We start from the raw sequence: 17,678 nt of genomic DNA, 5'->3' as shown, positions 1-17,678 counted from the left end.
AGCTCTAGAATAATCTCGACGTCAGACATTACTAATGTAATAACCGGCTCTAGAATAATCTCTACGTCAGACGTTACTAGCGTTATAACCGGCTCTAGAATAATCTCTACATCAGACGTTACTAGCGTAATAACCAGCTCTAGAATAATCTCTACGTCAGACATTACTAGCGTAATATCCAGCTCTAGAATAATCTCCACGTCAGACATTACTAGTGTAATAACCAGCTCTAGAATAATCTCCACGTCAGACATTACTAGCATAATAACCAGCTCTAGAATAATCTCCACGTCAGACATTACTAGCGTAATAACCAGCTCTAGAATAATCTCCACGTCAGACATTACTAGTGTAATAACCAGTTCTAGAATAATCTCCACGTCAGACATTACTAGCGTAATAACCAGCTCTAGAATAATCTCCACGTCAGACATTACTAGTGTAATAACCAGCTCTAGAATAATCTCCACGTCAGACATTACTAGCGTAATAACCAGCTCTAGAATAATCTCCACGTCAGACATTACTAGCGTAATAACCAGCTCTAGAATAATCTCTACGTCAGACATTACTAGCGTAATAACCAGCTCTAGAATAATCTCTACGTCAGACATTACTAGCGTAATAACCAGCTCTACAATAATCTCCACGTCAGACACTACTAGTGTAATAACCGGCTCTAGAATAATCTCTAGGTCAGATATTACTAGTGTAATAACCGGCTCTAGAATAATCTCTACTTCAGACATTACTAGTGTAATAACCGGCTCTAGAATAATCTCTAGGTCAGACACTACTAGTGTAATAACCGGCTCTAGAATAATCTCTACGTCAGACGTTACTAGCGTTATAACCGCTCTAGAATATTCTCTACTTCAGACATTACTAGTGTAATAACCGGCTCTAGAATAATCTCTGCGTCAGACACTACTAGTGTAATAGCCAGCTCTAGAATAATCTCTACGTTAGACATTACTAGTGTAATAACCAGCTCTAGAATAATCTCTACGTCAGACATTACTAGCGTAATAACCGGCTCTAGAATAATCTCTACGTTAGACATTACTAGTGTAATAACCGGCTCTAGAATAATTTCGACGTCAGACATTACAAGCGTAATAACCAGCTCTAGAATAATCTCCACGTCAGACATTACTAGCGTAATAACCGGCTCTAGAATAATCTCAATGTCAGATATTACTAGTGTAATAACCAGCTCTAGAATAATCTCGACGTCAGACATTACTAGTGTAATAACCAGCTCTAGAATAATCTCTACGTCAGACGTTACTAGCGTAATAACCAGCTCTAGAATAATCTTCACGTCAGACACTACTAGTGTAATAACCGGCTCTAGAATAATCTCCACGTCAGACATTACTAGTGTAATAACCAGCTCTAGAATAATATCCACGTCAGACACTACTAGTGTAATAACCAGCTCTAGAATAATCTCTACGTCAGACACTACTAGCGTAATAACCGGCTCTAGAATAATCTCAACGTCAGACATTACTAGTGTAATAACCGGCTCTAGAATAATCTCGACGTCAGACATTACTAGTGTAATAACCGGCTCTAGAATAATCTCTACGTCAGACATTACTACTGTAATAACCAGCTCTAGAATAATCACTACATCAGACATTACTAGCGTAATAACCGGCTCTAGAATAATCTCTACGTCAGACATTACTAGCGTAATACCCGGCTCCAGAATAATCTCTACGTCAGACTTTACTAGCGTAATAACCGGCTCTAGAATAATCTCTACGTCAGACACTACTAGCATTATAACCAGCTCTAGAATAATCTCCACGTCAGACACTACTAGCGTAATAATAAGCTCTGGAATAATCTCTACGTCAGACACTACTAGCATAATAACCGGCTCTAGAATAAACTCTACGTCAGACATTACTAGTGTAATAACCAGCTCTAGAATAATCTCGACGTCAGACATTACTAGTGTAATAACCAGCTCTAGAATAATCTTGACGTCAGACATTACTAGTGTAATAACCAGCTCTAGAATAATCTCTACGTCAGACATTACTAGTGTAATAACCGGCTCTAGAATAATCTCTACGTCAGACGTTACTAGCGTTATAACCGGCTCTAGAATAATCTCTACGTCAGACGTTACTAGCGTAATAACCAGCTCTAGAATAATCTCTACGTCAGACATTACTAGCGTAATATCCAGCTCTAGAATAATCTCCACGTCAGACATTACTAGTGTAATAACCAGCTCTAGAATAATCTCCACGTCAGACATTACTAGTGTAATAACCAGCTCTAGAATAATCTCCACGTCAGACATTACTAGCGTAATAACCAGCGCTAGAATAATCTCCACGTCAGACATTACTAGCGTAATAACCAGCTCTAGAATAATCTCCACGTCAGACATTACCAGCGTAATAACCATCTCTAGAATAATCTCCACGTCAGACATTACTAGTGTAATAACCAGCTCTAGAATAATCTCCACGTCAGACATTACTAGCGTAATAACCGGCTCTAGAATAATCTCAACGTCAGACATTACTAGTGTAATAACCGGCTCTAGAATAATCTCGACGTCAGACATTACTAGTGTAATAACCGGCTCTAGAATAATCTCTACGTCAGACATTACTAGTGTAATAACCAGCTCTAGAATAATCACTACATCAGACATTACTAGCGTAATAACCGGCTCTAGAATAATCTCTACGTCAGACATTACTAGCGTAATACCCGGCTCCAGAATAATCTCTACGTCAGACTTTACTAGCGTAATAACCGGCTCTAGAATAATCTCTACGTCAGACACTACTAGCATTATAACCAGCTCTAGAATAATCTCCACGTCAGACACTACTAGCGTAATAACCAGCTCTGGAATAATCTCTACGTCAGACACTACTAGCGTAATAACCGGCTCTAGAATAAACTCTACGTCAGACATTACTAGTGTAATAACCAGCTCTAGAATAATCTCGACATCAGACATTACTAGTGTAATAACCAGCTCTAGAATAATCTCGACGTCAGACATTACTAGTGTAATAACCAGCTCTAGAATAATCTCTACGTCAGACATTACTAGTGTAATAACCGGCTCTAGAATAATCTCTACGTCAGACGTTACTAGCGTTATAACCGGCTCTAGAATAATCTCTACGTCAGACGTTACTAGCGTAATAACCAGCTCTAGAATAATCTCTACGTAAGACATTACTAGCGTAATATCCAGCTCTAGAATAATCTCCACGTCAGACATTGCTAGTGTAATAACCAGCTCTAGAATAATCTCCACGTCAGACATTACTAGCGTAATAACCAGCTCTAGAATAACCTCCACGTCAGGCATTACTAGCGTAATAACCAGCTCTAGAATAATCTCCACGTCAGACATTACTAGCGTAATAACCATCTCTAGAATAATCTCCACGTCAGACATTACTAGTGTAATAACCAGCTCTAGAATAATCTCCACGTCAGACATTACTAGCGTAATAACCAGCTCTAGAATAATCTCCACGTCAGACATTACTAGTGTAATAACCAGCTCTAGAATAATCTCCACGTCAGACATTACTAGCGTAATAACCATCTCTAGAATAATCTCCACGTCAGACATTACTAGCGTAATAACCAGTTCTAGAATAATCTCTACGTCAGACATTACTAGCGTAATAACCAGCTCTAGAATAATCTCTACGTCAGACATTACTAGCGTAATAACCAGCTCTAGAATAATCTCCACGTCAGACACTACTAGTGTAATAACCGGCTCTAGAATAATCTCTAGGTCAGACATTACTAGTGTAATAACCGGCTCTAGAATAATCTCTACTTCAGACATTACTGGTGTAATAACCGGCTCTAGAATAATCTCTACGTCAGACACTACTAGTGTAATAACCGGCTCTAGAATAATCTCTACGTCAGACGTTACTAGCGTTATAACCAGCTCTAGAATAATCTCTACTTCAGACATTACTAGTGTAATAACCGGCTCTAGAATAATTTCTACGTCAGACACTACTAGTGTAATAACCAGCTCTAGAATAATCTCTACGTCAGACATTACTAGTGTAATAACCAGCTCTAGAATAATCTCTACGTCAGACATTACTAGCGTAATAACCGGCTCTAGAATAATCTCTACGTTAGACATTACTAGTGTAATAACCGGCTCTAGAATAATCTCGACGTCAGACATTACTAGTGTAATAACCAGCTCTAGAATTATCTCCACGTCAGACATTACTAGCGTAATAACCAGCTCTAGAATAATCTCCACGTCAGACATTACTAGCGTAAAAACCAGCTCTAGAATAATCTCCACGTCAGACATTACTAGTGTAATAACCATCTCTAGAATAATCTCTACGTCAGACATTACTAGCGTAATAACCAGCTCTAGAATAATCTCCACGTCAGACATTACTCGTGCAATAACCAGCTCTAGAATAATCTCCACGTCAGACATTACTAGCGTAATAACCAGCTCTAGAATAATCTCCACGTCAGACATTACTAGCGTAATAACCATCTCTAGAATAATCTCCACGTCAGACATTACTAGCGTAATAACCAGCTCTAGAATAATCTCTACGTCAGACATTACTAGTGTAATAAGCAGCTCTAGAATAATCTCTACGTCAGACATTACTAGCGTAATAACCGGCTCTAGAATAATCTCTACGTCAGACATTACTAGTGTAATAACCGGCTCTAGAATAATCTCTACGTCAGACACTACTAGTGTAAGAACCGGCTCTAGAATAATCTCTACGTCAGACATTACTAGCGTAATAACCGGCTCTAGAACAATCTCTATGTCAGACACTACTAGTGTAATAACCGGCTCTAGAATAATCTCTACGTCAGACATTACTAGCGTTATAACCAGCTCTAGAATAATCTCTACTTCAGACGTTACTAGCGTAATAACCAGCTCTAGAATAATCTCCATGTCAGACACTACTAGTGTAATAACCGGCTCTAGAATAATCTCCACGTCAGACATTACTAGCGTAATAACCAGCTCTAGAATAATATCCACGTCAGACACTACTAGTGTAATAACCAGCTCTAGAATAATCTCTACGTCAGACACTACTAGCGTAATAACCGGCTCTAGAATAATCTCGACGTCAGACATTACTAGTATAATAACCGGCTCTAGAATAATCTCGACGTCAGACATTACTAGTGTAATAACCGGCTCTAGAATAATCTATACGTCAGACATTACTAGTGTAATAACCAGCTCTAGAATAATCACTATATCAGACATTACTAGCGTAATAACCGGCTCTAGAATAATCTCTACGTCAGACATTACTAGCGTAATAACCGGCTCCAGAATAATCTCTACGTCAGACACAACTAGCGTAATAACCGGCTCTAGAATAAACTCTACGTCAGACATTACTAGTGTAATAACCAGCTCTAGAATAATCTCGACGTCAGACATTACTAGTGTAATAACCAGCTCTAGAATAATCTCCACGTCAGACATTACTAGCGTAATAACCAGCTCTAGAATAATCTCCACGTCAGACATTACTAGCGTAATAACCGGCTCTAGAATAATCTCAATGTCAGATATTACTAGTGTAATAACCAGCTCTAGAATAATCTCGACGTCAGACATTACTAGTGTAATAACCAGCTCTAGAATAATCTCTACGTCAGACATTACTAGCGTAATACCCGGCTCCAGAATAATCTCTACGTCAGACTTTACTAGCGTAATAACCGGCTCTAGAATAATCTCTACGTCAGACACTACTAGCATTATAACCAGCTCTAGAATAATCTCCACGTCAGACACTACTAGCGTAATAACCAGCTCTGGAATAATCTCTACGTCAGACACTCCTAGCGTAATAACCGGCTCTAGAATAAACTCTACGTCAGACACTACTAGCATTATAACCAGCTCTAGAATAATCTCCACGTCAGACACTACTAGCGTAATAACCAGCTCTGGAATAATCTCTACGTCAGACACTACTAGCGTAATAACCGGCTCTAGAATAAACTCTACGTCAGACATTACTAGTGTAATAACTAGCTCTAGAATAATCTCGACGTCAGACATTACTAGTGTAATAACCAGCTCTAGAATAATCTCGACGTCAGACATTACTAATGTAATAACCGGCTCTAGAATAATCTCTACGTCAGACGTTACTAGCGTTATAACCGGCTCTAGAATAATCTCTACATCAGACGTTACTAGCGTAATAACCAGCTCTAGAATAATCTCTACGTCAGACATTACTAGCGTAATATCCAGCTCTAGAATAATCTCCACGTCAGACATTACTAGTGTAATAACCAGCTCTAGAATAATCTCCACGTCAGACATTACTAGCATAATAACCAGCTCTAGAATAATCTCCACGTCAGACATTACTAGCGTAATAACCAGCTCTAGAATAATCTCCACGTCAGACATTACTAGTGTAATAACCAGTTCTAGAATAATCTCCACGTCAGACATTACTAGCGTAATAACCAGCTCTAGAATAATCTCCACGTCAGACATTACTAGTGTAATAACCAGCTCTAGAATAATCTCGACGTCAGACATTACTAGCGTAATAACCAGCTCTAGAATAATCTCCACGTCAGACATTACTAGCGTAATAACCAGCTCTAGAATAATCTCTACGTCAGACATTACTAGCGTAATAACCAGCTCTAGAATAATCTCTACGTCAGACATTACTAGCGTAATAACCAGCTCTACAATAATCTCCACGTCAGACACTACTAGTGTAATAACCGGCTCTAGAATAATCTCTAGGTCAGATATTACTAGTGTAATAACCGGCTCTAGAATAATCTCTACTTCAGACATTACTAGTGTAATAACCGGCTCTAGAATAATCTCTAGGTCAGACACTACTAGTGTAATAACCGGCTCTAGAATAATCTCTACGTCAGACGTTACTAGCGTTATAACCGCTCTAGAATATTCTCTACTTCAGACATTACTAGTGTAATAACCGGCTCTAGAATAATCTCTGCGTCAGACACTACTAGTGTAATAGCCAGCTCTAGAATAATCTCTACGTTAGACATTACTAGTGTAATAACCAGCTCTAGAATAATCTCTACGTCAGACATTACTAGCGTAATAACCGGCTCTAGAATAATCTCTACGTTAGACATTACTAGTGTAATAACCGGCTCTAGAATAATTTCGACGTCAGACATTACAAGCGTAATAACCAGCTCTAGAATAATCTCCACGTCAGACATTACTAGCGTAATAACCGGCTCTAGAATAATCTCAATGTCAGATATTACTAGTGTAATAACCAGCTCTAGAATAATCTCGACGTCAGACATTACTAGTGTAATAACCAGCTCTAGAATAATCTCTACGTCAGACGTTACTAGCGTAATAACCAGCTCTAGAATAATCTTCACGTCAGACACTACTAGTGTAATAACCGGCTCTAGAATAATCTCCACGTCAGACATTACTAGTGTAATAACCAGCTCTAGAATAATATCCACGTCAGACACTACTAGTGTAATAACCAGCTCTAGAATAATCTCTACGTCAGACACTACTAGCGTAATAACCGGCTCTAGAATAATCTCAACGTCAGACATTACTAGTGTAATAACCGGCTCTAGAATAATCTCGACGTCAGACATTACTAGTGTAATAACCGGCTCTAGAATAATCTCTACGTCAGACATTACTACTGTAATAACCAGCTCTAGAATAATCACTACATCAGACATTACTAGCGTAATAACCGGCTCTAGAATAATCTCTACGTCAGACATTACTAGCGTAATACCCGGCTCCAGAATAATCTCTACGTCAGACTTTACTAGCGTAATAACCGGCTCTAGAATAATCTCTACGTCAGACACTACTAGCATTATAACCAGCTCTAGAATAATCTCCACGTCAGACACTACTAGCGTAATAATAAGCTCTGGAATAATCACTACGTCAGACACTACTAGCATAATAACCGGCTCTAGAATAAACTCTACGTCAGACATTACTAGTGTAATAACCAGCTCTAGAATAATCTCGACGTCAGACATTACTAGTGTAATAACCAGCTCTAGAATAATCTTGACGTCAGACATTACTAGTGTAATAACCAGCTCTAGAATAATCTCTACGTCAGACATTACTAGTGTAATAACCGGCTCTAGAATAATCTCTACGTCAGACGTTACTAGCGTTATAACCGGCTCTAGAATAATCTCTACGTCAGACGTTACTAGCGTAATAACCAGCTCTAGAATAATCTCTACGTCAGACATTACTAGCGTAATATCCAGCTCTAGAATAATCTCCACGTCAGACATTACTAGTGTAATAACCAGCTCTAGAATAATCTCCACGTCAGACATTACTAGTGTAATAACCAGCTCTAGAATAATCTCCACGTCAGACATTACTAGCGTAATAACCAGCGCTAGAATAATCTCCACGTCAGACATTACTAGCGTAATAACCAGCTCTAGAATAATCTCCACGTCAGACATTACCAGCGTAATAACCATCTCTAGAATAATCTCCACGTCAGACATTACTAGTGTAATAACCAGCTCTAGAATAATCTCCACGTCAGACATTACTAGCGTAATAACCGGCTCTAGAATAATCTCAACGTCAGACATTACTAGTGTAATAACCGGCTCTAGAATAATCTCGACGTCAGACATTACTAGTGTAATAACCGGCTCTAGAATAATCTCTACGTCAGACATTACTAGTGTAATAACCAGCTCTAGAATAATCACTACATCAGACATTACTAGCGTAATAACCGGCTCTAGAATAATCTCTACGTCAGACATTACTAGCGTAATACCCGGCTCCAGAATAATCTCTACGTCAGACTTTACTAGCGTAATAACCGGCTCTAGAATAATCTCTACGTCAGACACTACTAGCATTATAACCAGCTCTAGAATAATCTCCACGTCAGACACTACTAGCGTAATAACCAGCTCTGGAATAATCTCTACGTCAGACACTACTAGCGTAATAACCGGCTCTAGAATAAACTCTACGTCAGACATTACTAGTGTAATAACCAGCTCTAGAATAATCTCGACATCAGACATTACTAGTGTAATAACCAGCTCTAGAATAATCTCGACGTCAGACATTACTAGTGTAATAACCAGCTCTAGAATAATCTCTACGTCAGACATTACTAGTGTAATAACCGGCTCTAGAATAATCTCTACGTCAGACGTTACTAGCGTTATAACCGGCTCTAGAATAATCTCTACGTCAGACGTTACTAGCGTAATAACCAGCTCTAGAATAATCTCTACGTAAGACATTACTAGCGTAATATCCAGCTCTAGAATAATCTCCACGTCAGACATTGCTAGTGTAATAACCAGCTCTAGAATAATCTCCACGTCAGACATTACTAGCGTAATAACCAGCTCTAGAATAACCTCCACGTCAGGCATTACTAGCGTAATAACCAGCTCTAGAATAATCTCCACGTCAGACATTACTAGCGTAATAACCATCTCTAGAATAATCTCCACGTCAGACATTACTAGTGTAATAACCAGCTCTAGAATAATCTCCACGTCAGACATTACTAGCGTAATAACCAGCTCTAGAATAATCTCCACGTCAGACATTACTAGTGTAATAACCAGCTCTAGAATAATCTCCACGTCAGACATTACTAGCGTAATAACCATCTCTAGAATAATCTCCACGTCAGACATTACTAGCGTAATAACCAGTTCTAGAATAATCTCTACGTCAGACATTACTAGCGTAATAACCAGCTCTAGAATAATCTCTACGTCAGACATTACTAGCGTAATAACCAGCTCTAGAATAATCTCCACGTCAGACACTACTAGTGTAATAACCGGCTCTAGAATAATCTCTAGGTCAGACATTACTAGTGTAATAACCGGCTCTAGAATAATCTCTACTTCAGACATTACTAGTGTAATAACCGGCTCTAGAATAATCTCTACGTCAGACACTACTAGTGTAATAACCGGCTCTAGAATAATCTCTACGTCAGACGTTACTAGCGTTATAACCAGCTCTAGAATAATCTCTACTTCAGACATTACTAGTGTAATAACCGGCTCTAGAATAATCTCTACGTCAGACACTACTAGTGTAATAACCAGCTCTAGAATAATCTCTACGTCAGACATTACTAGTGTAATAACCAGCTCTAGAATAATCTCTACGTCAGACATTACTAGCGTAATAACCGGCTCTAGAATAATCTCTACGTTAGACATTACTAGTGTAATAACCGGCTCTAGAATAATCTCGACGTCAGACATTACTAGTGTAATAACCAGCTCTAGAATTATCTCCACGTCAGACATTACTAGCGTAATAACCAGCTCTAGAATAATCTCCACGTCAGACATTACTAGCGTAAAAACCAGCTCTAGAATAATCTCCACGTCAGACATTACTAGTGTAATAACCATCTCTAGAATAATCTCTACGTCAGACATTACTAGCGTAATAACCAGCTCTAGAATAATCTCCACGTCAGACATTACTCGTGCAATAACCAGCTCTAGAATAATCTCCACGTCAGACATTACTAGCGTAATAACCAGCTCTAGAATAATCTCCACGTCAGACATTACTAGCGTAATAACCATCTCTAGAATAATCTCCACGTCAGACATTACTAGCGTAATAACCAGCTCTAGAATAATCTCTACGTCAGACATTACTAGTGTAATAAGCAGCTCTAGAATAATCTCTACGTCAGACATTACTAGCGTAATAACCGGCTCTAGAATAATCTCTACGTCAGACATTACTAGTGTAATAACCGGCTCTAGAATAATCTCTACGTCAGACACTACTAGTGTAAGAACCGGCTCTAGAATAATCTCTACGTCAGACATTACTAGCGTAATAACCGGCTCTAGAACAATCTCTATGTCAGACACTACTAGTGTAATAACCGGCTCTAGAATAATCTCTACGTCAGACATTACTAGCGTTATAACCAGCTCTAGAATAATCTCTACTTCAGACGTTACTAGCGTAATAACCAGCTCTAGAATAATCTCCATGTCAGACACTACTAGTGTAATAACCGGCTCTAGAATAATCTCCACGTCAGACATTACTAGCGTAATAACCAGCTCTAGAATAATATCCACGTCAGACACTACTAGTGTAATAACCAGCTCTAGAATAATCTCTACGTCAGACACTACTAGCGTAATAACCGGCTCTAGAATAATCTCGACGTCAGACATTACTAGTATAATAACCGGCTCTAGAATAATCTCGACGTCAGACATTACTAGTGTAATAACCGGCTCTAGAATAATCTATACGTCAGACATTACTAGTGTAATAACCAGCTCTAGAATAATCACTATATCAGACATTACTAGCGTAATAACCGGCTCTAGAATAATCTCTACGTCAGACATTACTAGCGTAATAACCGGCTCCAGAATAATCTCTACGTCAGACACAACTAGCGTAATAACCGGCTCTAGAATAAACTCTACGTCAGACATTACTAGTGTAATAACCAGCTCTAGAATAATCTCGACGTCAGACATTACTAGTGTAATAACCAGCTCTAGAATAATCTCCACGTCAGACATTACTAGCGTAATAACCAGCTCTAGAATAATCTCCACGTCAGACATTACTAGCGTAATAACCGGCTCTAGAATAATCTCAATGTCAGATATTACTAGTGTAATAACCAGCTCTAGAATAATCTCGACGTCAGACATTACTAGTGTAATAACCAGCTCTAGAATAATCTCTACGTCAGACATTACTAGCGTAATACCCGGCTCCAGAATAATCTCTACGTCAGACTTTACTAGCGTAATAACCGGCTCTAGAATAATCTCTACGTCAGACACTACTAGCATTATAACCAGCTCTAGAATAATCTCCACGTCAGACACTACTAGCGTAATAACCAGCTCTGGAATAATCTCTACGTCAGACACTCCTAGCGTAATAACCGGCTCTAGAATAAACTCTACGTCAGACACTACTAGCATTATAACCAGCTCTAGAATAATCTCCACGTCAGACACTACTAGCGTAATAACCAGCTCTGGAATAATCTCTACGTCAGACACTACTAGCGTAATAACCGGCTCTAGAATAAACTCTACGTCAGACATTACTAGTGTAATAACTAGCTCTAGAATAATCTCGACGTCAGACATTACTAGTGTAATAACCAGCTCTAGAATAATCTCGACGTCAGACATTACTAATGTAATAACCGGCTCTAGAATAATCTCTACGTCAGACGTTACTAGCGTTATAACCGGCTCTAGAATAATCTCTACATCAGACGTTACTAGCGTAATAACCAGCTCTAGAATAATCTCCACGTCAGACATTACTAGCGTAATAACCAGCTCTAGAATAATCTCCACGTCAGACATTACTAGCGTAATAACCAGCTCTAGAATAATCTCCACGTCAGACATTACTAGTGTAATAGCCAGCTCTAGAATAATCTCCACGTCAGACATTACTAGCGTAATAACCAGCTCTAGAATAATCTCCACGTCAGACATTACTAGCGTAATAGCCATCTCTAGAATAATCTCCACGTCAGACATTACTAGCGTAATAACCAGCTCTAGAATAATCTCTACGTCAGACATTACTAGTGTAATAAGCAGCTCTAGAATCTCTACATCAGACATTACTAGCGTAATAACCGGCTCTAGAATAATCTCTACGTCAGACATTACTAGCGTAATAACCGGCTCTAGAATAATCTCTACGTCAGACATTACTAGTATAATAACCGGCTCTAGAATAATCTTTACGTCAGACACTACTAGTGTAAGAAGCGGCTCTAGAATAATCTCTACGTCAGACATTACTAGCGTAATAACCGGCTCTAGAATAATCTCTACGTCAGACACTACTAGTGTAATAACCGGCTCCAGAATAATCTCTACGTCAGACATTACTAATGTAATAACCGGCTCTAGAATAATCTCTACGTCAGACACTACTAGTGTAATAAACGGCTCTAGAATAATCTCTACGTCAGACGTTACTAGTGTAATAACCAGCTCTAGAATAATCTCCACGTCAGACACTACTAGTGTAATAACCGGCTCTAGAATAATCTCCACGTCAGACATTACTAGCGTAATAACCAGCTCTAGAATAATATCCACGTCAGACACTACTAGTGTAATAACCAGCTCTAGAATAATCTCTACGTCAGACACTACTAGCGTAATAACCGGCTCTAGAATAATCTTAACGTCAGACATTACTAGTGTAATAACCGGCTCTAGAATAATCTCGACGTCAGACATTACTAGTGTAATAACCGGCTCTAGAATAATCTCTTCGTCAGACATTACTAGTGTAATAACCAGCTCTAGAATAATCACTACATCAGACATTACTAGCGTAATAACCGGCTCTAGAATAATCTCTACGTCAGACATTACTAGCGTAATACCCGGCTCCAGAATAATCTCTACGTCAGACTTTACTAGCGTAATAACCGGCTCTAGAATAATCTCTACGTCAGACACTACTAGCATTATAACCAGCTCTAGAATAATCTCCACGTCAGACACTACTAGCGTAATAACCAGCTCTGGAATAATCTCTACGTCAGACACTACTAGCGTAATAACCGGCTCTAGAATAAACTCTACGTCAGACATTACTAGTGTAATAACCAGCTCTAGAATAATCTCGACGTCAGACATTACTAGTGTAATAACCAGCTCTAGAATAATCTCGACGTCAGACATTACTAGTGTAATAACCAGCTCTAGAATAATCTCTAGGTCAGACATTACTAGCGTAATAACCGGCTCTAGAATAATCTCTACGTCAGACGTTACTAGCGTTATAACCGGCTCTAGAATAATCTCTACGTCAGACGTTACTAGCGTAGTAACCAGCTCTAGAATAATCTCTACGTCAGACATTACTAGCGTAATATCCAGCTCTAGAATAATCTCCACGTCAGACATTACTAGTGTAATAACCAGCTCTAGAATAATCTCCACGTCAGACATTACTAGCGTAATAACCAGCTCTAGAATAATCTCCACGTCAGACATTACTAGTGTAATAACCATCTCTAGAATAATCTCCACGACAGACATTACTAGTGTAATAACCAGCTCTAGAATAATCTCCACGTCAGACATTACTAGCGTAATAACCAGCTCTAGAATAATCTCCACGTCAGACATTACTAGTGTAATAACCAGCTCTAGAATAATCTCCACGTCAGACATTACTAGCGTAATAACCATCTCTAGAATAATCTCCACGTCAGACATTACTAGCGTAATAACCAGCTCTAGAATAATCTCTACGTCAGACATTACTAGCGTAATAACCAGCTCTAGAATAATCTCTACGTCAGACTTTACTAGCGTAATAACCAGCTCTAGAATAATCTCCACGTCAGACACTACTAGTGTAATTACCGGCTCTAGAATAATCTCTAGGTCAGACATTACTAGTGTAATAACCGGCTCTAGAATAATCTCTACTTCAGACATTACTAGTGTAATAACCGGCTCTAGAATAATCTCTACGTCAGACACTACTAGTGTAATAACCGGATCTAGAATAATCTCTACGTCAGACGTTACTAGCGTTATAACCAGCTCTAGAATAATCTCTACTTCAGACATTACTAGTGTAATAACCGGCTCTAGAATAATCTCTACGTCAGACACTACTAGTGTAATAACCAGCTCTAGAATAATCTCTACGTCAGACATTACTAGTGTAATAACCAGCTCTAGAATAATCTCTACGTCAGACAATACTAGCGTAATAACCGGCTCTAGAATAATCTCTACGTTAGACATTACTAGTGTAATAACCGGCTCTAGAATAAGCTCGACGTCAGACATTACTAGTGTAATAACCAGCTCTAGAATAATCTCCACGTCAGACATTACTAGCGTAATAACCAGCTCTAGAATAATCTCCACGTCAGACATTACTAGTGTAATAACCAGCTCTAGAATAATCTCCACGTCAGACATTACTAGCGTAATAACCAGCTCTAGAATAATCTCCACGTCAGACATTACTAGCGTAATAACCATCTCTAGAATAATCTCCACGTCAGACATTACTAGCGTAATAACCAGCTCTAGAATAATCTCTACGTCAGACATTACTAGTGTAATAAGCAGCTCTAGAATCTCTACATCAGACATTACTAGCGTAATAACCGGCTCTAGAATAATCTCTACGTCAGACATTACTAGCGTAATAACCGGCTCTAGAATAATCTATACGTCAGACATTACTAGTGTAATAACCGGCTCTAGAATAATCTTTACGTCAGACACTACTAGTGTAAGAAGCGGCTCTAGAATAATCTCTACGTCAGACATTACTAGCGTAATAACCGGCTCTAGAATAATCTCTACGTCAGACACTACTAGTGTAATAACCGGCTCCAGAATAATCTCTACGTCAGACATTACTAATGTAATAACCGGCTCTAGAATAATCTCTACGTCAGACACTACTAGTGTAATAAACGGCTCTAGAATAATCTCTACGTCAGACATTACTAGTGTAATAACCGGCTCTAGAATAATCTGTACGTCAGACATTACTAGTGTAATAACCGGCTCTAGAATAATCTCTACGTCAGACATTACTAGTGTAATAACCGGCTCTAGAATAATCTCTACGTCATACATTACTAGTGTAATAACCAGCTCTAGAATAATCTCCACGTCAGACATTACTAGTGTAATAACCAGCTCTAGAATAATTTCTACGTCAGACATTACTAGTGTAATAACCGGCTCTAGAATAATCTCTACATCAGACATTACTAGTGTAATAACCAGCTCTAGAATAATCTCCACGTCAGACATTACTAGCGTAATAACCAGCTCTAGAATAATCTCCACGTCAGACATTACTAGCGTAATAACCATCTCTAGAATAATCTCCACGTCAGACATTACTAGCGTAATAACCAGCTCTAGAATAATCTCTACGTCAGACATTACTAGCGTAATAACCGGCTCTAGAATAATCTCTACGTCAGACATTACTAGTGTAATAACCGGCTCTAGAATAATCTCTACGTCAGACATTACTAGTGTAAGAACCGGCTCTAGAATAATCTCTACGTCAGACATTACTAGCGTAATAACCGGCTCTAGAATAATCTCTACGTCAGACACTACTAGTGTAATAACCGGCTCCAGAATAATCTCTACGTCAGACATTACTAATGTAATAACCGGCTCTAGAATAATCTCTACGTCAGACACTACTAGTGTAATAACCGGCTCTAGAATAATCTCTACGTCAGACATTACTAGTGTAATAACTGGCTCTAGAATAATCTGTACGTCAGACATTACTAGTGTAATAAACGGCTCTAGAATAATCTCTACGTCAGACGTTACTAGTGTAATAACCGGCTCTAGAATAATCTCTACATCAGACATTACTAGCGTAATAACCAGCTCTAGAATAATCTCCACGTCAGACACTACTAGTGTAATAACCGGCTCCAGAATAATCTCTACGTCAGACATTACTAATGTAATAACCGGCTCTAGAATAATCTCTACGTCAGACACTACTAGTGTAATAACCGGCTCTAGAATAATCTCTACGTCAGACATTACTAGTGTAATAACTGGCTCTAGAATAATCTGTACGTCAGACATTACTAGTGTAATAAACGGCTCTAGAATAATCTCTACGTCAGACATTACTAGTGTAATAACCGGCTCTAGAATAATCTCTACATCAGACATTACTAGCGTAATAACCAGCTCTAGAATAATCTCCACGTCATACACTACTAGTGTAATAACCAGCTCTAGAATAATCTCTACGTCAGACATTACTAGCGTAATAGCCGGCTCTAGCATAATCTCCACGTCAGACATTACTAGTGTAATAACCAGCTCTAGAATAATCTCTGCGTCAGACATTACTAGCGTTATAACCAGCTCTAGAATAATCTCTACGTCAGACATTACTAGCGTAATAACCGGCTCTAGAATAATCTCTACGTCAGACATTACTAGTGTAATAACCGGCTCTAGAATAATCTCCACGTCAGACACTACTAGTGTAATAACCGGCTCTAGAATAATCTCTAGGTCAGACATTACTAGTGTAATAACCGGCTCTAGAATAATCTCTACTTCAGACATTACTAGTGTAATAACCGGCTCTAGAATAATCTCTACGTCAGACACTACTAGTGTAATAACCGGCTCTAGAATAATCTCTACGTCAGACGTTACTAGCGTTATAACCAGCTCTAGAATAATCTCTACGTCAGACGTTACTAGTGTAATAAACGGCTCTAGAATAATCTCTACGTAATACACTACTAGTGTAATAACCAGCTCTAGAATAATCTCTACGTCAGACGTTACTAGCGTAATAACCAGCTCTAGAATAATCTCCATGTCAGACACTACTAGTGTAATAACCGGCTCTAGAATAATCTCCACGTCAGACATTACTAGCGTAATAACCAGCTCTAGAATAATATCCACGTCAGACACTACTAGTGTAATAACCAGCTCTAGAATAATCTCTACTTCAGACATTACTAGTGTAATAACCAGCTCTAGAATAATCTCGACGTCAGACATTACTAGTGTAATAACCA

This window comes from Phyllobates terribilis, unplaced genomic scaffold (assembly GCF_046119375.1).
Source record: "Phyllobates terribilis strain yellow unplaced genomic scaffold, ASM4611937v1 Scaffold_2__4_contigs__length_985480577, whole genome shotgun sequence".
Taxonomy (NCBI): domain Eukaryota; kingdom Metazoa; phylum Chordata; class Amphibia; order Anura; family Dendrobatidae; genus Phyllobates; species Phyllobates terribilis.
This window is presented reverse-complemented; position numbering follows the sequence as displayed.